This window comes from Heptranchias perlo, chromosome 4 (genome assembly GCF_035084215.1).
Source record: "Heptranchias perlo isolate sHepPer1 chromosome 4, sHepPer1.hap1, whole genome shotgun sequence".
Lineage (NCBI taxonomy): Eukaryota > Metazoa > Chordata > Chondrichthyes > Hexanchiformes > Hexanchidae > Heptranchias > Heptranchias perlo.
This window is the reverse complement of record NC_090328.1, coordinates 78,870,560-78,893,101: the sequence shown is the minus strand read 5'-3', so window position 1 is coordinate 78,893,101 and position 22,542 is coordinate 78,870,560. Positions and strand designations below refer to the sequence as shown.

General features: G+C 41.3%; 1 long non-coding RNA gene across 1 annotated transcript in view; it reads right to left on the bottom strand.

Annotated features, from left to right (window-relative positions):
* Positions 1-6,352: 6,352 nt before the first annotated feature.
* Positions 6,353-22,542, bottom strand: part of LOC137320528 (uncharacterized) — a 39,361-nt gene continuing 23,171 nt past the window's right edge. The window contains exon 3 of the long non-coding RNA XR_010962571.1: positions 6,353-6,386. This is a non-coding gene — a long non-coding RNA (uncharacterized lncRNA). The remainder of the gene's footprint in view (positions 6,387-22,542) is intronic.

Below are 22,542 nucleotides of genomic sequence, written 5' to 3'. Positions count from 1 at the left end.
GATAATAATTAATTTGTGTTATTATTATTGTGATTTAATTAAAGGGTTCGAATAATTGAAAGGATAAATAGGGCGGTGCATAAGACTTTAAACTAACAAGATGGGGGGAGGCATCTGGTAGTAATAACAAAAGCTTAAAGATAAAAGAAACAGGATATGAGTGTATAGGTCAGACCAAAGTAAGGAATAAATATAACATAAATGGCCAAGCAACAAACACAGTTATAAAACAGAAGTATAAAAGGACTGTTAACAATAAAATAAAAGGAGCAACTATTAAAGATGAATTAAACTGCCTGTAGAGCAATGTACACACTGTCCAAAATAAAACTGGGGAACTGGAGGCAATAATCTGTAGCAAGGAACCAGATATAGTAGGAATAACTGAAACATGACTACATAAAGAACAGGACTGGCAACTAAATATTGCAGGATATAACATAATCAGAAAGGATAGGAAAGGAAGAAGGTGGGGCTAATGAGAAATAACAATGGCAGTAGAAAAAAGGGACATAACTGACAGAAGGATGAAAACAGAATCCATATGGGTTGATGTAAAAGATAAGAAGGGATCAATCACGCTAATAGGGGTATACTATAGACCACCTAAGAGTGGAAAGGAGGTGGGGGAAGAAATATGTAAGCAAATATTTAAAATGAGTAAAGGACATAGAATAATAATCCTGGGAGATTTTAACTATCCCCAAATAAACTGGCAAGAAGAGGTAGGTAAAGATAAATGCTGGCCCTGCCAACGACACCCACATCCCATGAACAAATAAAAAAAAGAGGTACAGGGAATGGAGTTTTTACAACATGTGCAGGACTCCTTTCCTACCCAGTATGTAGAAAGCCCAACAAATGAGAAAGCACTGCTGGATCTAGTAATGGGAAATGAACCAGAAAAGATAAGAGAAGTAAGCACAGGGGAACATCTAGGCAATAGCGATCACAACATAATAAGGTTTAAGATATCGATTGAGAAGGACATAAGTAAAACAAATACCAAAGTAATGGGGCAGAAATTACTTGCAAAATAACAGTGAGCTCAACAGCACTCATCGTTGTTAGTGACGAAATGGAGGAGCAAGTTCCAGCGTTTGCACATGCGCATTGAAATGTGGAAATCTAGAACTTCCTCCTCCAGTTTCGAATTAAAGGTATATCGCCCGCTACAATCAGTGAAATCATTGAAAAAGTGCCAACTTGCCCCACTGGAAAGTAACTAATATCGCCACAAAACAAGTACACTTAAAAATACCAGGTCTAAATTAAGTTTTAATAAGCCTTAATGACTGCCAAACAACTAAAAATTAACTTTTAAAAATGTGGAGTCTCATTACTCCTTATTTTAATAACTTGGTCCTAAAAAATTTTTTTTTAAAAATTTAAAATTTTTATTTTTTTTTACTTTTCCCTTCTGTCTCTTTTATTCAATGCAAATATTTCTTACCCTCTCTTTTTTCACTCACTCTCTCTGTTTTTACCATGATTTTAATGTTGTACCTTTCACTTCCTGGTTTTCACGTTGGAAGCCTGCAGAGCCTGTTAACACAGCTTGTCAAAATTGCTTCAATCTGATTGGTCGAGGGGAGAGATCAATCCTCTCACTTCTCCCATAGGTCCTAGCTTTGTTTGAACTGATGCTGGGCTCTTCTCTTCCTATTCGAGGAAGTGCCTGAAGTAAGTTAGTGGGTTAGTGTAAATCTATGGAGCGGTGAGCACTGTAGGTTCACCACTCTGAGTAATTTCTGCCCCAATAAATTGGAAAAAAGCTGATTCTTTGGGGATGAGAATGGAACTAGGGAAAATAAACTGGGAAATTTACTAATAAACAAAGAAATAGAACAGCAGTGGGAAACATTTAAAACAATGATCAATAGACTCCAGGAGAAATATATCCCACGAGAAAGCAAAATCAAACTAGTCAGTAATGATACACCATGGACGAATAAAGAAACAAGGGCAAAATTGAAACTAAAGAAAAAGGCATACACTAAGTACATAGACAACAATGGAGAGGATGACAAAAGGGAATATGAAAGGGATAGGAAAGAAGTTAAAAAGAACATTTAGGAAGGCAAAGAGAAACTACAAAATTAAGTTGTAGTTCAATACTAGCTCAATTGCTAAATTTAAATCTGAGATAGATAGCTTTTTGGCAACCAAAGGTATTAAGGGATATGGGCCAAAGGCAGGTATATGGAGTTAGATCACAGATCAGCCATGATCTTATCAAATGGCAGAGCAGGCAGGAGGGGCTGAATGGCCTACTCCTGTTCCTATGTTCCTAAGTTATCAAGGAATATAAAAAGAAATAGTAAAGTATTCTACAGACACATAAATAACAAAAGAAAATTTAGGCTAGGGATAGGGCCACTAAGAGATACACATAATAAACTCACAGATAATGACAGCGAAATAGCAGCAATATTAAATCATTACTTTGCCTCTGTATTTACCAGGGAGACTAACGTGGTGGACATGACATTAGAAGAAGAGATCAAAAAAGATATAAAGACATTTAAGATAGAAAGGGGGGAGATAATTAATAATTGATAAACTAATCAAACTTAGAGAAGATAAAATGCTGGGTCTGGATTGATTGCAACCGCACATATTAAAAGAAGTTAGGGACGAGATAGCAGAGGGACTATTACATTTATACAAAAATTCATTAGAAAAGGGAACAGTGCCAGAGGACTGGTGGACAGCAAATGCTATTCCTATATTTAAAAAGGGAGATAGAACCAGTCCAGGGAACTATGGGCCAATTAGCTTAATGTCGGTGATAGGAAAGATAATGGAATCCTTACTCAAAGATGTAATAGAAAATCATCTAGAAACCGAAAATATAATAAAGAATAGTCAGCACAGGTTTCAAAAGGGAAGGTCATGTTTCACTCAACCTGAATTCTTTGATGTCGAGCAGAAATTGATAGCCAAGTTCCGCACCCATGAGGACGGCCTCAACCGGGATCTTGGGTTCATGTCACGCTACACGTTACCCCACCAGCGAACAAATGTTATCTGTTTTTAATATAATGGGTCATTTGCTGGCTCTCTCTGCCTTCCGGATGTTTCTGCCTCTCTCTGTTTTTTTTCTCTATTTTTTTTCCCTGTTTGTTTTTTTGTTGAATGTGTATTCGGGGGTTCTGCAGGTGACACCTCTCTGTCTGAACACGGTGATTGCCTTGGCAACGGGCAGTTGCAGGGGCAGTCTGTAAACACCATGTATTGTTCTATATGTATAAATGCGTAGGCTTCAAGGAGCTCTTGAAACATTTGCCTGAGGAAGGAGGAAATCTCCGAAAGCTTGTGAATTTAAAATAAAATTGCTGGACTATAACTTGGTGTTGTAAAATTGTTTACATTTGAAGAAGTAACAGAAAGGGTAGACAAAGGTAATGCATTAAATGTAATATATTTGGATTTTCAAAAGGCCTTTGATAAGGTACCGCACAGTAGACTTATGACTAATGTCAGAGCATGTGTAGTCACGGGACAAGTAGCAGAATGGATAGCAAGCTGGCTACAAAACAGAAAACAGAGTAGGGGTTAAAGGTGGTTACTCAGACTGGCAAAAGGTGGGAAGTGGTGTTCCACAAGGATCGGTGCTGGGACCACTGTTATTCACCATTTACATAAACAATTTGGAGTCGGGAATTGGAAGTACAATTTCAAAATTTGCTGATGACACCAAATTGGGGGTTACAGTTAATACTGAGGAGGACTGCAACAAAATACAGGAAGACACTAATAAACTTGCAGAACGGGTGTGTAATCGGCAAATGAATTTCAATATAGACAAGTGTGAGGTATTACATTTTGGTAGGAAGAATAAGGAGGCCACATACTGCTTGGATAATAAGAGTCTAAGTGGGGTAGAGGAGCAAAGAGATCTGAGGGTACAGATACACAAATCACTAAAAGTAGCAATTCAGGTTAATAAGGCCATAAAAAAGCAAACCAAGCACTGGGGTTCATTTCTAGAGGGATAGAATTGAAAAGCAGAGAAGTTATGTTAAACTTGTATAGAACCTGGGTTAGACCACACTTAGTACTGTGAACAGTCCTGGTCTCCATATTATAAAAAGGATATAGAGGCACTGGAGAAGGTGCAAAAAAGATTTACTAGGTTGATACCAGAACTGAGAGGTTATACCTATCAGGAAAGATTGAACAGGCTGGGGCTCTTATCTCTAGAAAAGAGAAGACTGAGGGGTGACCCGATAGATGGCTTTAGGATTATGAAAGAGTTTGATAGGATAGACGTAGAAAAGATGTTTCCACTTGCGGAGGAGACCAGAACTAGGGGCAATAAATATTAGCTAGTCAGTAATAAATCCGTTAGAGAATTCAGGAGAAACCTCTTTACTCAGAGAGTGGTTAGAATGTGGAACTCGCTATCACAAGGAGTAGTTGAGGTGACTAGCATAGATGCATTTAAGGGGAAGCTGGATAAACACATGAGGGAGAAAGGTATAGAAAGATGTCCTGATAAGGTTAGATGAAGTAGGGAGGGAAGAGGCTGGTGTGGAGCATAAACACCGGCATAGACCTGTTGGGCCAAATGACCTGTTTCTGCGCTGTACATTCTATATAATTCTATGTAATTGTTTGAATTCTGAATGCAAAGCTCAAGAAGTTTATAATCATCATTTGAAGCTTAAAATTAGATTACAGCCTTGCATCACAAGCATGGTATGTATATAACATAAAGTTAATGGTTTGAAATTATTCAGTTTTCGGTTGTTTTGGGCATCAGGTATTTTAACAGAAGTCAATGGGCAGTACGCTCCATATTGTTGACACCCAATACACGGAATGGTCAATGATTGTGACCTAATCTCTGTAGATGTATGTCAAGTGATAAATAATGGATATTTTTAGGAAATGTTGAAGTCAATATATATTATTTTTATATATATAATTCACAGTATGTAAAACAGGACTGGTTTAATCTCTTTTATGTTATACCAAATAGTAAGCAATGAAACTGAATAAAATTACGTGTATTGTGTAGTTTAATAGAGTTTTTGATAGAGAGAATAGGGAAAGATTATTTTCTCTGGTTGGGAAGTCAGTGACAAGGGTCATCGATTTAAAATTGTCACTAAGAGAGTGAGGAGAGAAGTTAGGAGAAATTTCTTAACATTGAGCTTGGAATGCTTCACCACAGGAAGTAGTTGAGGCAGAAATCATTGTATCTTTCAAGGGAAAATTGGATAAGTACTTGAAGCAGAGGAAGATACAGGACTATGGGGGAGAACAGCGTAGTTGCATTAGATTGTTCTAGCAAAGACATGATGGGCCAAATAGCCTTCCTCAATACTATAAACTTGCATGGTTCCATAGTTGTTTTCTACTCTCTGACGAAAATGTTGGCACGGGAAAATTTACCATAAAAACAACTAAAGGATATAATATCAGATTACACCTGTTCCCATGCTATTATGCTATAATTTTCTGATCTAAATGCTTAATCACAACAATGGGTAGAATAATAACATCTCAGCTGTTGGCTGTACGTGTTCAATTTGTTCTTTGATGGCACTGTGGCTAATGAGAAACTGCAAGCCTTCAAATTTGGAATAGATACAATGTTAACATAGCTGGCTGTGTGCTTCTGAAAGAAATGTGTGTTTTTCAGCCTTATGGTCACACTTTAGAAGTTGGAAATTAATACGTAGTAGCAGCAAGATGAGGATAATCTTTGAATCTCAAAAAAATAATTTATCAACTTGCTGTCTGAAACAATGTAAATATGTTTTCCTCTTTCAACTATATGTTAAAAATATTTTTTTAGTATTCAAGATGCACAACCTTATGGCCAAGGGCACTGTACCAAAAGAAATAACTAGACTTTCCAAATGTTTACATTTTTAAAAAAATTGATTGCTACATGCTTTTGATACTTTTTTAGGCAACAGCAAAGAATTAAAGGATGAATAAACTCTTTATTAACGGGTTTATTAAAGACCAAAATTCTTCAGCATGGCCTTGAGACTGTCAATGAAAATTACTCGCAGGAATACATTATTAATAAACAAAAGAAAATATAGATATGGTGTAATTAACACCTTTCACATTTCTTTCTAAATTAATGAAAATTGAAGCTATTCACAATTCTTTTATTTGTAATACTTCCTCAATAAGAAAACTCCATTAACAGTTGTGTGAATAATTTAGACCAGATGCATAACTTCCAGTCGAAGGATATACGGTATCTAAAGATACAATTTCAGGCCCCGCTCCAGACAGCCCTGGTAGTGAAGACCGGAGCTCCAGCTCTGAATACTGGGTTAACTCCCAGCTACCTTACGTCCGATGAGTGGATGGCTTCCCCCTCATAAAGGGTATCTTCAGCCTTGGTTGCAGCCCACCTAGGAGAAGGTACACCAAAGATTTAAAAAACCGTGAGGAAGGTAACGGGAGACCCCTTCAGCTATTCCCCCCTAGAAAGTGGCTCAAGGATCTCAAATGTGAGACTTGAGTTAGGCCCTGCTGTAGGACAGAACACAACGGCCAGACAGAGAGACACAATACTATCATCCATCAGTATATACATATATCATTAAACATCACAAAATAGGCAAGTGTAGGCTTTGTAACATGAATCATTTCTGTCCAACAACTATTTTCTATAATTTTGTAAATCAAATGCAAAATATATAATGCGTATGTTTCTGGCAAATTCCTGAATTCTTGGATTTGGATATTAACTATCAGCCCATTACGTAGTGATAAAGCATTCACTGCATTTTAGAGTCAAAAGCAAGAGAGTCTCTAGAATTGTGGAGATTTTATTCAAGGAAGATGATGAGGCTTTATGACCTACAGCTATGGTATTTGTGTGCAACACATCCATGATCTAGGAGCTGTTCCTCTTTTTTATTGAATTCTCAAGAGTTTACATTCACATATATTTTATGATGTCATTATACAATTTGATTAAAGGCTACTTACAAAAGTACATTTGATGCATTCAGGGTGTCTTGACATGGCTGTTTTTGTGTGTTATGTGTGGTGCATGATTTTGGATGGGTCCTTGAATCATTTTGTTGCCTGTAGTGCTGTTGAAGGTTTATCTCTATACCTCTTGCTATTTTTTCTCCATTAACCAGGGCCTTCCAACCAACCCAAATGCACAGCTTACCCTTAAAACCTCTGCACAAAGATACCAGTTTCCTTCAATTAGCTCAACTGTAATATATCAGCCTGAACTCACTGTTATACACACTTAAGTAAGCAGTAAGGTAAACCTGGCAAAGCTTTCTTATAATGAATTAAGAGCACAGTGTATGTGTTTTTTCACACTATGGTGTACTATTTCTCATGCCATGAAACACGATCAAATATTAGTTCATTGACATGTCTACTAATGATTTTTGGTGTAAAACTAGGGTTTCACAAATATTTACTGATGTTTTAAAAAGAATTCCAGATAAAAATCACAAAAGACTTTTAAAACACCTTTACGTATCAGATTTATTCACTATGTCCATATGAAAAATGAAATATTTTGTACGCAGCTACATGTTAAGATTCCAGATATTTATAATGGATGCTTGAGTTAGGAGAGAAAACTATAGTAGAAGCAAGCATTCTTTCTCATATTATTTAAAGCTGAATATTTTCTTTGAGTTTTTGACCTTTATATACTCAAAATGGCTATCCAACCATCCATCTCCTGTCTTGATATCATTCATAATGAAATAAATAAAGGTGCAACTCCCCTACCTGTCCTAAACATTTCTAGGGATACAGTTGGCTCTATGTAAATCTTACAAAGATCTGTGATTCAAGAATACTTCCCAAATTTTCCATTCCTTTTCCATTTTGATAGACATTCCCAAAATACAAAGCAAAGGACAACTTACATCAGATGTCTCTGGTAAAGTACTGTTCTAATTTTTCCAATTCACAGTGCTGGCAAGAAGCCTTGTCTACCAATAGCACATGTAAAGAAATCATGAACATACTCTCCATGAAATCCCATCCATAAATGTCATGTCTGAAAATTCTTCAAAAGGGAAAAAGACATACATAAACACACACACACACACACACGTGTGCGCTCACACATACATATCATTTAACATCACAAAATAGGCAAGTGTAGATTTTGTAAAATGAATAATTTCTGTCCTTCAAGAAATTGGGTAGCACTCATTGGCCCAAGTGGGAGAAGCTGAATGGCAACACAGACAGTCCCAAGCACTGTTGAATGACCATTTAATGCTGTTGCTACCAATCATCCCAAGTTCAACCTTTAAACAACCAAAAAAGTGCCAAAAGAAAACAAAACTCATTCAAACATTCTCTGAACAGATCAAGTTACTACAGCACAAAACAAAGTGGTGGATATAGCAGTATAATTCAACTGAAGCATTTTTGACAGTCCAGTGATTGTGACAGTAAGACCAAAGGCAGATTATTGAACAAACAAACAGCTAATTAAATTACCATGATTATGTTTTATAAATTTGTAAACATTGCTCTATGTACTGCCTGATCATTGCAGTATGTAAAACTGTTATTGATTTTGCGTTGGCCCAATATGTAGCCATGCTCCTGCTCGAGTGGGTTTTAACTGGACCTAGCACATTCTGATAAACTGCAGAATAGCAAAACGTAATTGCAGCCAACCACCAACAGGAGTTTTATAATGAAGCATTCTGAAAGGAAACAAATAACTGACTCAAAGGCCAGTATTGCTGAGGGCTATGAATGTAGTAACAGAATATCCTTTACATTTGTACTTTCTTTATTTAGGACTATTTAAATGTGGGAGCCTCTCCCCCTCTCCCTGACCCTGGAAAGTTCCATGGGAGCAGTGGCAGGATCAAAGGCCTGCAGATTTTTGGTCCCCTGCTCTTAAACCCTTTGGTGATTCATTTCCCATTGCCTTTGACATCTCCAAAGCCCTTGACAGGGTCTGGCACTGTGCACAAAAACATTTTTCGAGCCACCTCTTGAATTATCTTTGTGATTATCTTACATCTGCAGGGTCCAACTTTCATCTTCAGGTGTAAGAAGAATTCTAATTTGGCAGCACTGCATAAACATCTGCCCGAATCTCAAGTGCAAACATCACTCAATTTTCTATAATTATTCATGACTCCAGATGCGTACTCAGATGGGTCTAGCAATTATATCACCGGTTGGAAAGGAAAACTTCATAGAATCATAGAGAGGTTACAATACGGAAGGAGGCCATTCGGTCCATCGAGTCCGTGCTGGCTCAATGCAAGAGCAATCCAGCTAGTCCCACTAAACTGCCCTATCCCCATAGCCCTGCAATTTTTTTCCTTTCAAGTACTTATCCAGTTCCCTTTTGAAGGCCATGATCGAATCTGCCTCCACCACCCCCTCTGGCAGTGCATTCCAGATCCTAACCACTCGCTGTGTAAAAAAGCTTTTCCTCATGTCACCTTTGGTTCTTTTGCCAATCACCTTAAATCTATGTCCTCTGGTTCTTGACCCTTCCACCAATGGGAACAGTTTCTCTCTATCTACTCTGTCTAGACTCTTCATGATTTTGAATAGCTCTAATCAAATCTCCTCGCAACCATCTCTATTCCAAGGAGAACAACCCCAGCTTCTCCAGTCTATCTATGTAACTAATTTCCCTCATCCCTGGAATCATTCTAGTAAATCTCTTCTGCACCCTCTCTAAGGCCTTCACATCTTTCCTAAAGTGCAGTGTCCAGGACTGGACACAATACTCCAGTTGTGGTCGAACCTGTGTTTTATGAAGGTTCATCATGACTTCCTTGCTTTTATACTCTATGCCTCTATTTATAAAGCCCAGGATCCTGTATGCTTTTTTAACCTCTTTCTCAACCTGCCCTGCCACCTTCAATGATTTGTGTACATATACCCCCAGATCTCTGTTCCTGTACCCCTTTTAGAATTGTGCCCTTTAGTTTATATTGTCTCTCCTCATTCTTCCGACCGAAATGTATCACTTCGCATTTTTCTGCGTTAAATTTCATCTGCCACGTGTACTGCCATGCCACCAGCCTGTCTATATCCTCTTGAAGTCTATCACTATCCTCCTCATTGTTCACTGCATTTCCAAGTTTTGTGTCATCTGCAAATTTGGAAATTGTGCCCTGTACACTCAAGTCCAAGTCATTAATATATATCAAGAAAAGCAGTGGTCCTAGTACTGACCCCTGGAGAACACCACCGTACACCCCCCTCCAGTCTGAAAAACAACCATTTACCACTACTCTCTGTTTCCTGTCACTTAGCCAATTCTGTATCCATGTTGCTACTGCCCCTTTTATTCCATGGGCTTCAATCTTGATGACAAGCCTATTATGCAGCACTTTATCAAATGCCTTTTGAAAACCCATATACACCACATCAACAGCATTGCCCTCATCTACCCTCTCTGTTACCTCATCAAAAATCTCTATCAAGTTAGTTAAACACAATTTGCCTTTAACAAATCCATGCTGGCTTTCCCTAATCAATCCACACTTGTCCAAATAACTGCTAATTCTGCCCTGGACTATCGTTTCTAAAAGTTTCCCCACCACCGAGGTTAAACTGATTGGCCTATAGTTGCTGGGTTTATCCTTACATCCTTTTTTGAACAAGGATGTAACATTTGCAATTCTCCAGTCCTCTGGCACCACCTCCGTATCTAAGGATGTTTGGAAGATTTTGGCCAGTACCTCCGCAATTTCCACCCTTACTTCCCTCAGCAACCTAGGATGTATCTCATCCAGACCGGGTGACTTATCTACTTTAAGTACAGCTAGCCTTTCTAGTACCTCCTCTTTAACAATTTTTAGCCCATCCAGGATCTCAACTGCATCTTCCTTTACTGAGATTCTGGCAGCATCTTCTTCCTTGGTAAAGACAGATGTGAAGTATTCATTCAGTACTTCGGCTATGTCCTCTGCCTCCATGAGTAGATCTCCTTTTTGGTCCTTAATCAGCCCCACTCCTCCTCTTACTACCTGTTTACTATTTACATGCCTATAGAAGTCTTTTGGATTCCCTTTTATGTTAGTCGTCAGTCTATTCTCATACTCTCTCTTTGCCCCTCTTATTTCCTTTTTCACTTCACCTCTGATCTTTCTATATTTAGCCTGATTCTCACTTGTATTATCAGTTATCTGTCATATTACTCATCTTACTCTTTATCTCTTTTGTCATCCTAGGAGCTCTGGCTTTAGTTGCCCTACCTTTCTCCCTCGTGGGAATGTACTTAGACTGTACCTGAACCACCTCCTGTTTAAAGGCCACCCATTGTTCAATTACAGTTCTGCCTGCCAATCTTTGATTCCAATTTACCCAGGCCAGATCTGTTCTCATCCCACTGAAATTGGCCCTTCTCCAATTGAGTATTTTTACTTTAGAGTGGTTCATGTCCTTTTCCATAGCTATTCTAAACCTTATGATACTATGATCGCTGTTCCCTAAATGTTCCCCCATTGACACTTGCTCCACTTGGCCCGCCTCATTCCACCTCATTTAAAGGGATGGAGACAATTAAAGGTGTGTGTCACAGGGAAGGGGGACAAAAATTTAGAAAGCTTCTGGAGAGCATAAAAAGACATCTGAACCCATCACTGGCCTTTGTCAAGGCCGAAGGACATGGCATTAAGAAGTGGCAGATGAAGGAAAAACAATCTTGAGATGCAGGCATAAGTCTGCAGACAAATAATGGTGAAACCCATTGATGGCTGCTGAAGGTAAAATGGTGCTGCATGAGATGCTCATGAGATGCCAATCTACAGCACCATCCAATAGACCAACACTGCTACATGCCTGCAAGAAGGTGCAATCAAGTTTCCCGTCACAGCTGACTGTTACTGTCCCTGTACATGAGCAAGCTCTATACTGTGTAGGGTACACACAGATGTCCTTACAGCACATGGTACAGCTCGGTATCTGTTCTTCTGCTGACCCAAACCCTGAGAGGGTCATTCCCAGACAACTTTGCCAGAGCTTGAAGTAGCAATTGATGGCATCTTAACATGCAGTGTTGTGTAAGCATATGTTATGATTGGGATGCTTATGAAGAAACTTCCAACATGATGGTCAGTTAGGCATTCATATCTCATTGTGATGCCATCTGTGGTTGGCTAGTATGTTCTTCCTTGAGACGAAGAGCCTATGTCAACACAAATGTCTCTCAAAGCAGGAGCACACAGAACACCTCTTGAGCAGCCCGACCTGCCCGGCAACCCTCCACAGCTCCTCCTTTTTTCTGAACATTTTAGCTCAGAAGATCCCTATTGGCACACCGTCTGGTAACAATCCCACACCTTCTCTCCTCTTTACGCATTTCTTTGTCCTTTTTATATCTCTGCAGGCTTTCATTGATTTTTTTTTATATCATCTAACAGCCACCTATTAAGCAGTTTGCAGGTTAATTAGCTCATCATAGAGTCATAGAGTCATAGAGTCATAGAGTTATACAGCACGGATAGAGGCCCTTCGGCCCATCGTGTCCGCGCCGGCCATCAGCCCTGTCTACTCTAATCCCATATTCCAGCATTTGGTCCGTAGCCTTGTACGCTATGGCATTTCAAGTGCTCATCCAAATGCTTCTTGAATGTTGTGAGGGTTCCTGCCTCCACAACCCTTTCAGGCAGTGAGTTCCAGACTCCAACCACCCTCTGGGTGAAAAAGTTCTTTCTCAAATCCCCTCTAAACCTCCCGCCTTTTACCTTGAATCTATGTCCCCTTGTTATAGAACCCTCAACGAAGGGAAAAAGCTCCTTAGTATCCATCCTATCTGTTCCCCTCATAATTTTGTACACCTCAATCATGTCCCCCCTCAGCCTCCTCTGCTCCAAGGAAAACAAACCCAATCTTCCCAGTCTCTCTTCATAGCTGAAGCGCTCCAGCCCTGGTAACATCCTGGTGAATCTCCTCTGCACCCTCTCCAAAGCGATCACATCCTTCCTGTAGTGTGGCGACCAGAACTGCACACAGTACTCCAGCTGTGGCCTAACCAGTGTTTTATACAGCTCCATCATAACCTCCTTGCTCTTATATTCTATGCCTCGGCTAATAAAGGCAAGTATCCCATATGCCTTCTTTACCACCTTATCTACCTGTTCCGCCGCCTTCAGGGATCTGTGAACTTGCACACCAAGATCCCTCTGACCCTCTGTCTTGCCTAGGGTCCTCCCATTCATTGTGTATTCCCTTGCCTTGTTAGTCCCTCCAAAGTGCATCACCTCGCACTTTTCCGGGTTAAATTCCATTTGCCACTGTTCCGCCCATCTGACCAACCCATCTATATCGTCCTGCAGACTGAGGCTATCCTCCTCGCTATTTACCACCCTACCAATTTTTGTATCATCAGCGAACTTACTGATCATACCTTTTACATTCATATCCAAGTCAATAATGTAGACCACAAACAGCAAGGGACCCAACACCGATCCCTGTGGTACCCCACTGGCCACAGGCTTCCAGTCACAAAAACAACCTTCGACCATCACCCTCTGCCTTCTGCCACTAAGCCAGTTTTGTATCCAAAGTGCCAAGGCACCCTGGATTCCATGGGCTCGTACCTTCTTGACCAGTCTCCTGTGGGGGACTTTATCGAAGGCCTTACTGAAATCCATGTATACCACATCCACTGCGTTACCCTCATCCACATGCCTAGTCACCCCCTCAAAAAATTCAATCAAATTAGTCAGACATGATCTTCCCTTGACAAAGCCATGTTGACTATTCCTGATTAATCCTTGCTTCTCCAAGTGGAGACTAATTTTGTCCTTCAGAATTTTTTCCAATAATTTTCCTACCACTGATGTTAGGCTCACTGGCCTGTAGTTCCCCGGTTTTTCCCTACTCCCCTTCTTGAATAATGGTATTACATTAGCGGTTCTCCAGTTGGCATTAAGTAAATTGAGTCAAGAGTAAAGTTTTTTCCTCATCTCATGTTTGAATTGTTAAACCATCACAGCCATTATCAACTGAGTCAACACATTCACATTGTTTTCTGATCAGGATTATAATCTCCACAGATTGAATCGAATAGATCATTTACCAATTGACCACCCACCAAGTTCCACTTCAGTTTAAGAGCTTGAAAAGTGAAATAATGTAATATCAAGCCTAAGCCTGTTCAAGTTTCTAAGGATTCTTTTTGCATGGCTATTAATTCCCCTGAGGCTGAATGAAACAGTTATGATTCAAATCACATGAGCTGTGAATTAATAGAAGGAAAGGAAAAACACTGGGCACAGGAGCAATGCAACTGCTGAGGTAGCTATTACCCACATTATCCAACAGGAGACAAATGGCAAGTCCCAATCATTAGTTTATTGCAAACAAATTGTCATCACTATCCAATTAGGGAGGGAATCAAGAAATATTTCCTCCATATGTAGTTTTACACCCGCTGGGAATTTCCTCAGAGTTTCTCCCGCTCCGCCATCTTAATTTTGGCAGAAGTTCAACAGAAACTTCGTTTACACACTTAAACTTCCATCAAAGTTACGGTGGTGGAGCGGGAGAAGTTACGAGGGAATTCCTGGCAATAATGATAACAATAGACAAACAAATATGATATTATAATGGAAATACAAATCCTAAAAAGGGAAATTGGTCAAAATCCAGGAAAGAGTCAGGCAAGAAGACACAAACTTTTAATATCCTTTTCTAACTTCCATCATCAAGCAGCTGAGTATACCTTCCCTACTGCCTATGCTCAAATAGTCCACTGATTTATTCACTTATATATAACTTACTGTGCAAATACAAACCAATGGTATTAAATGCAGCTATCATGCGTGTATGTGGAGTGAAGAGGTAAAAGCGTAAGCAAATTCTTGTGGCAAGGTTACCTCAATAGCTATCATTATGAAGCAAAAATCATTACACAAACCAAATAACTCCACTATCACACAAAACAACTTCATACCACGGTTAATGAGACTACTTATAATGTAACTTGGCTTACAAGCTATTTTATATCTTGTTTCCCCATTTTCTAGAGGTATTCCTGAAGCATGCAACATATCCCAGCTAAAAGGCTGGACAGGTGACTTACTATCAGACCTATCAGTGCTGATCTGCAACTAGATGCAAGGAGATGTGCAAGAATGAGCAGGGTGACTTTCCTTCATTTACTGTAATCTCTATTCTGTGAAACCCCTCCCCTCCCTTCGTCTTCCCCTGTTGATGGCACATTCAAGATTAGTAATTTATAGGGTGAGATTTTCAGTGGCTCTGCTGGGCGGAAATGGAGTGGTAGCATCCTGGAAATCGTGAAGAAGAACTTACCTCTTGCTCCTACTTCCGATCTTGCCGATGCCATCCTGAAAGGGGCCTACTGCTGGGCAGCCGGAGCGCCCCCTGTTTCAGGCAGTAGGCTCTTTTAATATGCAATTCAGAGTCCTTTGCCATATATAGGACCCTGATTACTGCCCAGTTTTATCTAGTGGTACAGCCAAAAAGGACCAAAAAGGTAAGTTTTAAAATTATTTTTGTGGGGCCTGGAAGAGCAGGACTATCTCTCTAGGCTCCACAATAATAATGTGGGCTTCTGCCACCCGAGCCTCCTCTCACTCGGCGATTGGCACTTCCGGACCTACCTATCTGCCAACAAGGTTCACCTCTGGGCTGCCTGATATTGCGCCGGCATGGAGCCAGCAGGGTGTCCGCTGCTCATTGGTGGCATGGTAATGAGGCCCCGCCCTCAAAATGGATTGGACCTCCAGCCGGCACTATCAAGTAATCCCACTCCATTCTTACCGTCCTCCAGTGTGAAGAGGGGATGATTGTCCACTCCCGGATGCTGTCCAGTGCTGCTTCTTGCTTAACACCAGTAGGTGTTCATGAGTGCTATAGGAAGGGATCTTTTCCCCGATCACTACACCTTCCTGCCACCACTGACTAAATTAATTTATCTTGCTGAAACTGACAAATCCAAATCCTAGGGAAGCCTGAGAGTGAAGGTCAACTGAGACTGGGATTTGTGCTCAGTTTCCTTAGCTGAAATTCTAACACTTTAGTGTGCCGCAGTCAGCAGGCCACCCTCTGAGCAACTCTTTAGTTTAGCAAGTTAAAGCCAAAACAATCAAAGCTGTCAAAATTTGGATTTAATACGGTTCCTGACTAAAACTAACTGACATAAGGAATGTTGTGTGTAAAAAATTTGAACCTGTATAAAAAATAAAACATTTAAGACCTAAAACAGTCAGTTTTTTAATGCTGGGTAAGAATCAATGTCAATTTTAGATTTGTTGCTCTGTATTGGATTATCCCTATTGTGATTATTTTTTTCAGTTCTCCATTAATGTTCTTGTGGAAAGATAAGGCAGATCCCAGGGGTGACCAGTATAAAATGGCTGATATAAGTCTGTTCCAGGTGTTTAGTTTCTTTCCCACACCCCACGCCCAGACTAAAAGCTCCAATTTCCTGGCTTCATTCACTGTAACCTTGACTAGTGCAGTTTCCCTGGCAGCTGTTTACACATTTCTGCTAAAAGTACATGTACGGTATGTTTAAAATAATGGACAGCTAGCAGAGAAAATGCAAGAGAGTAACGCAACCAAGAGATTCTCATGATGTAATGACCTGCGGCAGTGAAGCTCAAGCAGTTCATTCATATCACCTAAATGCTGAGATTTTGTTACAGCTTGCAGCCTCTCATACCTATTTGTTATTCTCTATCATACTTTAAAGTATAAACAATTTAGCGTTTTGGCACCAGAGTCATTTAAGCTTTGAAGCTTATTCCGTGGATTTCATTGTTTTAAACCTGGGATATTCTACAGAATGTACAATCATTCCCAACACTGTGGAGTTAGTGAGAGAGTCAAAAGAAATGTTGCTTTTCAAAAAAACGTTGGTGACTTTTTTTTTGTCCTTGTCGAAATGAGTGATGTCAGTGCTGGGGAATGGAACATTTTTTCTACTTTAGGCAGCATTAAGTGTTGCCATGTAAGGTATAGCTTGTGTTAGATGCAGAACAAAGGTTCCTCCACTCTGCCCCTTCATTTCAGCGTCAGAAGAATGCTTGCCACCCTTCTCCATCGCACTAGTGTGAATTATTTCATTTTCTACATCAATCATCCTTACAGGATCAATAAGAGAGAATACCAATTTGGTGCTGAATTATGGGTAGATATTTGCTGTAGACCCATGAAAACTAAAAATTTGGTTGAGAATGACCAAATTAATTTCATTTAATATGCCATCCAATATCACAGAGACTCAACCCATCAGCCTGAGCTAGATCTGAATCTAGGGACTTTGTTAACCCAGTACATAATTAATCCTATAAATTGTCCTGCTTGTAATGACTATGTTCTTTCTAAATGAATTGCTAATATACTTTTGTCATAATATAATAAATTTGATTAGAATTTTGCTGAAAGCAAGCCCTAGTTCTGAAATCAAAAAGATTAAAAGTAACCTTTAACCAAAAAAGCAGGCCTCAACTGTCAGGAGAAAGAAATCTATTAATAACCTTTTGGAGTCAAAACATTAGGTCCTCTGTGAATAATATTATTATAGACAGTGGTCGAGCCAATCTGCATTGAGTTAACTAATCTCGACATGGGGTTGGGATGCTACAATTGGCCTCAGCCTGTTGAAAAGTACACAGTTATAGATGTTGAGTGAGGCTCACCTTGTGCCCTCTATGGTAGCAAAACTATCTATGCTCATGTATAAAGAATGGCCATTTGGGTAAGGTACCAGAGGACAGAGTATCCAAGCAAGGAGTAAACTCTTCCAGAAGCGGAGGGGAGAAATTTGGAAATAAAGTCCCCTACAGAAGTTTTCCTACCCATGTAGATTTATTGTTTAACATAGCTGTGTGCATGTGTGTGTGTCTGTATACGTATGCATGTGTGTTTGGTGTGTGGCATAGTTCTATACTCTCAGTTATCCATGGAGGCTGTCAACCATTGTCCATTTACTTTCATATAAAGATGTCTCAGATCCCTGCAGACGACATCAGGGAGTTGACACTAAAACCTTTAGTATGGTAGAGATTAAATAAACTGTGGTATCCTATTGCAAGGTTGTTCATTATCCTGTATGCAGAGGGTGCATGGTGACACCTGTTGAACTGATATTTAGTCCACCCACTCATGTCCAAAATGTATCAGAAATATTTCTTGTGTATGCCATAATAATAAAAAACAGGACATAGTATTTTACTTAAAAACATTAAACATCAAAAGCAAAAATAATTACTAGAGGATTCACTTCATGCAGTCATAGAGCACACCTGTGAATTACACCTGGGGCCAGATATTACCATGGCGGCGGGTTCGCGGCGGGGGGTCGATTGGGCGCGTGGGTAACGCGCCCGGTGAAATCAGACTGCTTCGCGCGCAATCGCAGGCTGATTGGATCGACTGACCTCTTCTTCTGGGTTCCCTGCTGCTGAGCTGCACGTCGGGCGGACTGCGCATGCGCAGTAAGGTCTGTCAGCTGGAGGAGCTCTATTTAAAGGGGCAGTCCTCCACTGACTGATGCTGCAAGAAATAGGAAAAATTACAGCATGGAGCAGCCCAGGGGGAAGGCTGCTCCCAGGTTAATGATGCCTCACTCCAGCTCTTATTGGATGGGGTGAGGAGGAGGGGGAGGACAGAGATCTTCCCCCCGGCGGGCGGGAGGAAGTGGCCTGCCTCTGCCACCAAGAAGGCCTGGCTCGAGGTGGCAGAGGAGGTCACCTGCACCACCAACATATCGCGCACCTGCATACAGTGCAGGAGGCGCTCCAATGACCTAAGAAGGTCAGCCAAAGTGAGTACACTTACTCATTCCCCTACACTCCAACTGCCACATCACCGCCCCCACCACACATCTCCTTCTGTACTGCCAACACTGCTCTGTCACATCACTCCTCACACCCACTCAAAGCTCATCCTCATCTTACCTGCACATACTCACCTCGCCAGTACTCATCCCGCCACTACCACTCAACCCAATCCTCATACAATCTCATGGCTCCATCTCAAACTCACCCTCTCGTGCATCTCTTTCACAGTCAGCCTCACTCAACCTGCCACTACCTGTGCTGCAACCACAGGCCATGCATCACATATGTGCAGTAGGAAGCGTAAGGCAAACGTGTTGTGAACATGAAGGGGATGCACAAGGGTGTTTGAGGGTTTGTCATGGTTTTTACTTATATTTAATTTCTGATCAACTCACATTACATATTATATTGGCACCACTACTGCCACGTCTTTGTGAATCTTGTCTGGTTTGTGCAATAATGCCCTTTCCTGAGGATCACAATGAAGACCCACAACTGATGCCACCCATTGTGTCACTGCAGAGTGGGTGCAGGTGTATTTGCAGGGCTCTTTTGTGCAGACGACTGAGAGACGTCAGCAATGTCCCCGGTGGCACCCTGGAAGGATGCGGAGGAGAAGTTGTTGAGGGCAGTGGTGACTTTGACAGCGACAGGTAAGAAGATGCTGCTTGGGCCAGCCGGGAGCAGCTCGGCATGAAGGAGGCTGCAGATGTCCACGACTACATGTCGAGTGACTCTGAGCCTCCGTGTGCACTGCTGCTCAGAGAGGTCCAGGAAGCTGAGCCTCCGTCTGTGGACCCTGTGTCGAGGGTAGTGCCCTGTGCGACGCATCTCTCTCTGCGGTTGCCCTCCCTCCTGCTGTGCAGGTGGATGTGTCACAGCACTGTGTTGCTGTGCTGTGTTAGAGATGGACGGCATGGCCGGCGAGGCTGGTGATGCTGTTCGCCTTCTGAGGAGGCCATGACTGCAGCTACGGCGGCCCCCACCTGAAAGATGTACATCTGAGGGGGTCCGCAAGGTAGGTACATGTCTCTGGACACCGGGGTAAGTGTGCAAGTTGGTGAATTTTATTGTTAGGAGGAGGGTGGTGGAGGCCAAACTTTGTCCCAAGTGACAGATTGGCCTCCTGCAATGAGTGAGGGTCTCCCCCCCCACCTGTCAAATGGACCTTTGCAACTGCCACAGGCTGATGGCTGCAACACGTCCATTTCAACTGGGAGTGTTTCCCCCAGTACGGGAAACAGTCCCAGTTGTTTGCAAAATCCCACCCCTCCTAAAATAGCAAGTTAATCAGGTCTCTAAACGACCTGAAATACCTAAATCAATACCTTAAGTGGCACCCCGCTGGCTTTAATTGCCGGCGGGAGTCCCACATGCGGGGGCTGCACGCGCATTTGAGCGCGTCAGTGGGAAACCTGGAAGTGGGCGGGTTGGAGCCGGGCTTCCGACCTGCCCCGGGAATCGCCGATTTTTGTAGCTCTCCCGCCACCAATGCACCCAATCGTGGGTGCGAAAATCGAGCCCCTGAGGTGCCTTAAGGACAATGTGGCAATGATATAGGAAGGGTCAAATCTTGTGTAGAATATTTTGGTTCCTGAGCTGTTGGAACTGTGGAAATGTCTTGTCAATGAAATCAACTGGTCACAAATGAATAATGTAGGATTTGAGGTTAGATAAATATTCTGAAATTGTGTTCAATTTATCTTTGGGAGAGGGGTCGGGAGAAGTTTTTGCAATAACTTTCCTCAAATTATTCAATAGATTGGTAGAGTCCTAGATAGAACCAATTGCAAATGGCCTGTGGAAGGAATAAGGTTGATGAACTCACCTCCTGACTCCCCAAAGCCTTTCCACCATCTACAAGGCACAAGTCAGGAGTGTGATGGAATACTCTCCACTTGCCTGGATGAGTGCAGCTCCAACAACACTCAAGAAGCTCGACACCATGCAAGATAAAGCAGCCCGCTTGATTGGCACCCCATCCACCACCCTAAACATTCACTCCCTTCACCACCGGCGCACTGTGGCTGCAGTGTGCACCATCCACAGAATGCACTGCAGCAACTCGCCAAGGCTTCTTCGACAGCACCTCCCAAACCCGCAACCTCTACCACCTAGAAGGACAAGAGCAGCAGGTACATGGGAACAACACCACCTGCACGTTCCCCTCCAAGTCACACACCATCCCGACTTGGAAATATATCGCCGTTCCTTCATTATCGCTGGGTCAAAATCCTGGAACTCCCTTCCTAACAGCACTGTGGGAGAACCGTCACCACACGGACTGCAGCGGTTCAAGAAGGCGGCTCACCACCACCTTCTCAAGGGCAATTAGGGATGGGCAATAAATGCTGGCCTCGCCAGCGACGCCCACATCCCGTGAACGAATAAAAAAAAAGCTAAATAGCCTTTTCTCATTCCATGTTTTCTTATTTTCTTAATTATTATATCTTGGATATATGGAAAGAAAAATGTTACTGATTTCTAATGGAATAGTAATAACTCCAATCACTTTGTTAATGCTTTACTATATTATTAGCATTTCAAGTGCCAAATCTTTCACAGTTCAATAGACTCAGATACATTTACATGGCCCATACTTGAACAAGCATGTTGCTATAAGTTCCCAATGTGGCAGCACTTTATTCTAATTGAGAAGAATCAAATCCAAATTGGCTACTCGCATATGGATGGAGCATGGAACACAAACAAGCAGCATGGATGGTGAAGTAGGTTAGCACATTATTTTTTTACCTCTAAAATCTGGGTTTGAATCTAATCCAGGATAATGGGTTGAGATGGGGATGCTCTTTAGAGGTTGGGCTGAGGCACATTGAAGTGGAATAGAATGAACTTTGCTCCACATCTAACATATGTTATATTTCATCTGGCAGTGCTTGTTGCTAATACTGGTTGCCTGAAATGGAAAAGTGTTAATTTCCTAGCCCTAACATCCCTCGCTTTCATAAGCTAAAAATATAATCAACCTCTTTGAAACTAAACCTATTCTCCTATTCTGAAAGTATGAAATCCAATTGATTACTGTGTATATGGGTTGAAAATTGAACACTTCTTATGAAAAAAGTGAATAGACAGTAGGACTGATTCCCCGATCAGACACTCATTCACAGGAAGTGCTGGTCAGGAAATCAAGGACCCACTTTGCTCAGTTTTGTGTCCATTTAAATAAACGGATAGAAAATCAGGCGCTGCGAGCCCACAATTTCCCAGCCTTTTGTGTGCTGCTCCATGCTGGGAGAACCCAATTAGGAAACAAACCCTTTCAGTATTAACTTAGTGTATTACCCAGTTTCTTATTTTTTTAAACCGTAATACACAATTGTCAATTTGGATTTGATCCTTTCTGATTAGCATAATGGATCTAGTTTCGAGATTTTGTGGTATTGAATCAATAGCGGCCCACTCCCCATGATTACTGGGTTGCAATATCATAGAATCATAGAAAATTTACAGCACAGAAGGAGGCTATTCGGCCCATCGTGTCCGCGCCGGCCAAAAATGAGCCACCCAGCCTAATCCCACTTTCCAGCACTCGGTCCGCAGCCTCGTTGGTTACGGCACTTCAGGTGTACATCCAGGTACTTTTTAAATGAGTTGCCGGTTTCTGCCTCTACCACCCTTTCAGTCAGTGACTGCTCTCTTACTATTGCTGAGGTAGTGTGCACCCTACATTATTAAGGAGCAAAACTTCTGATATTAAAATAATTGGGAGAATATTTTTTTAATTCCTGAAATAAACATTTCAATTTAA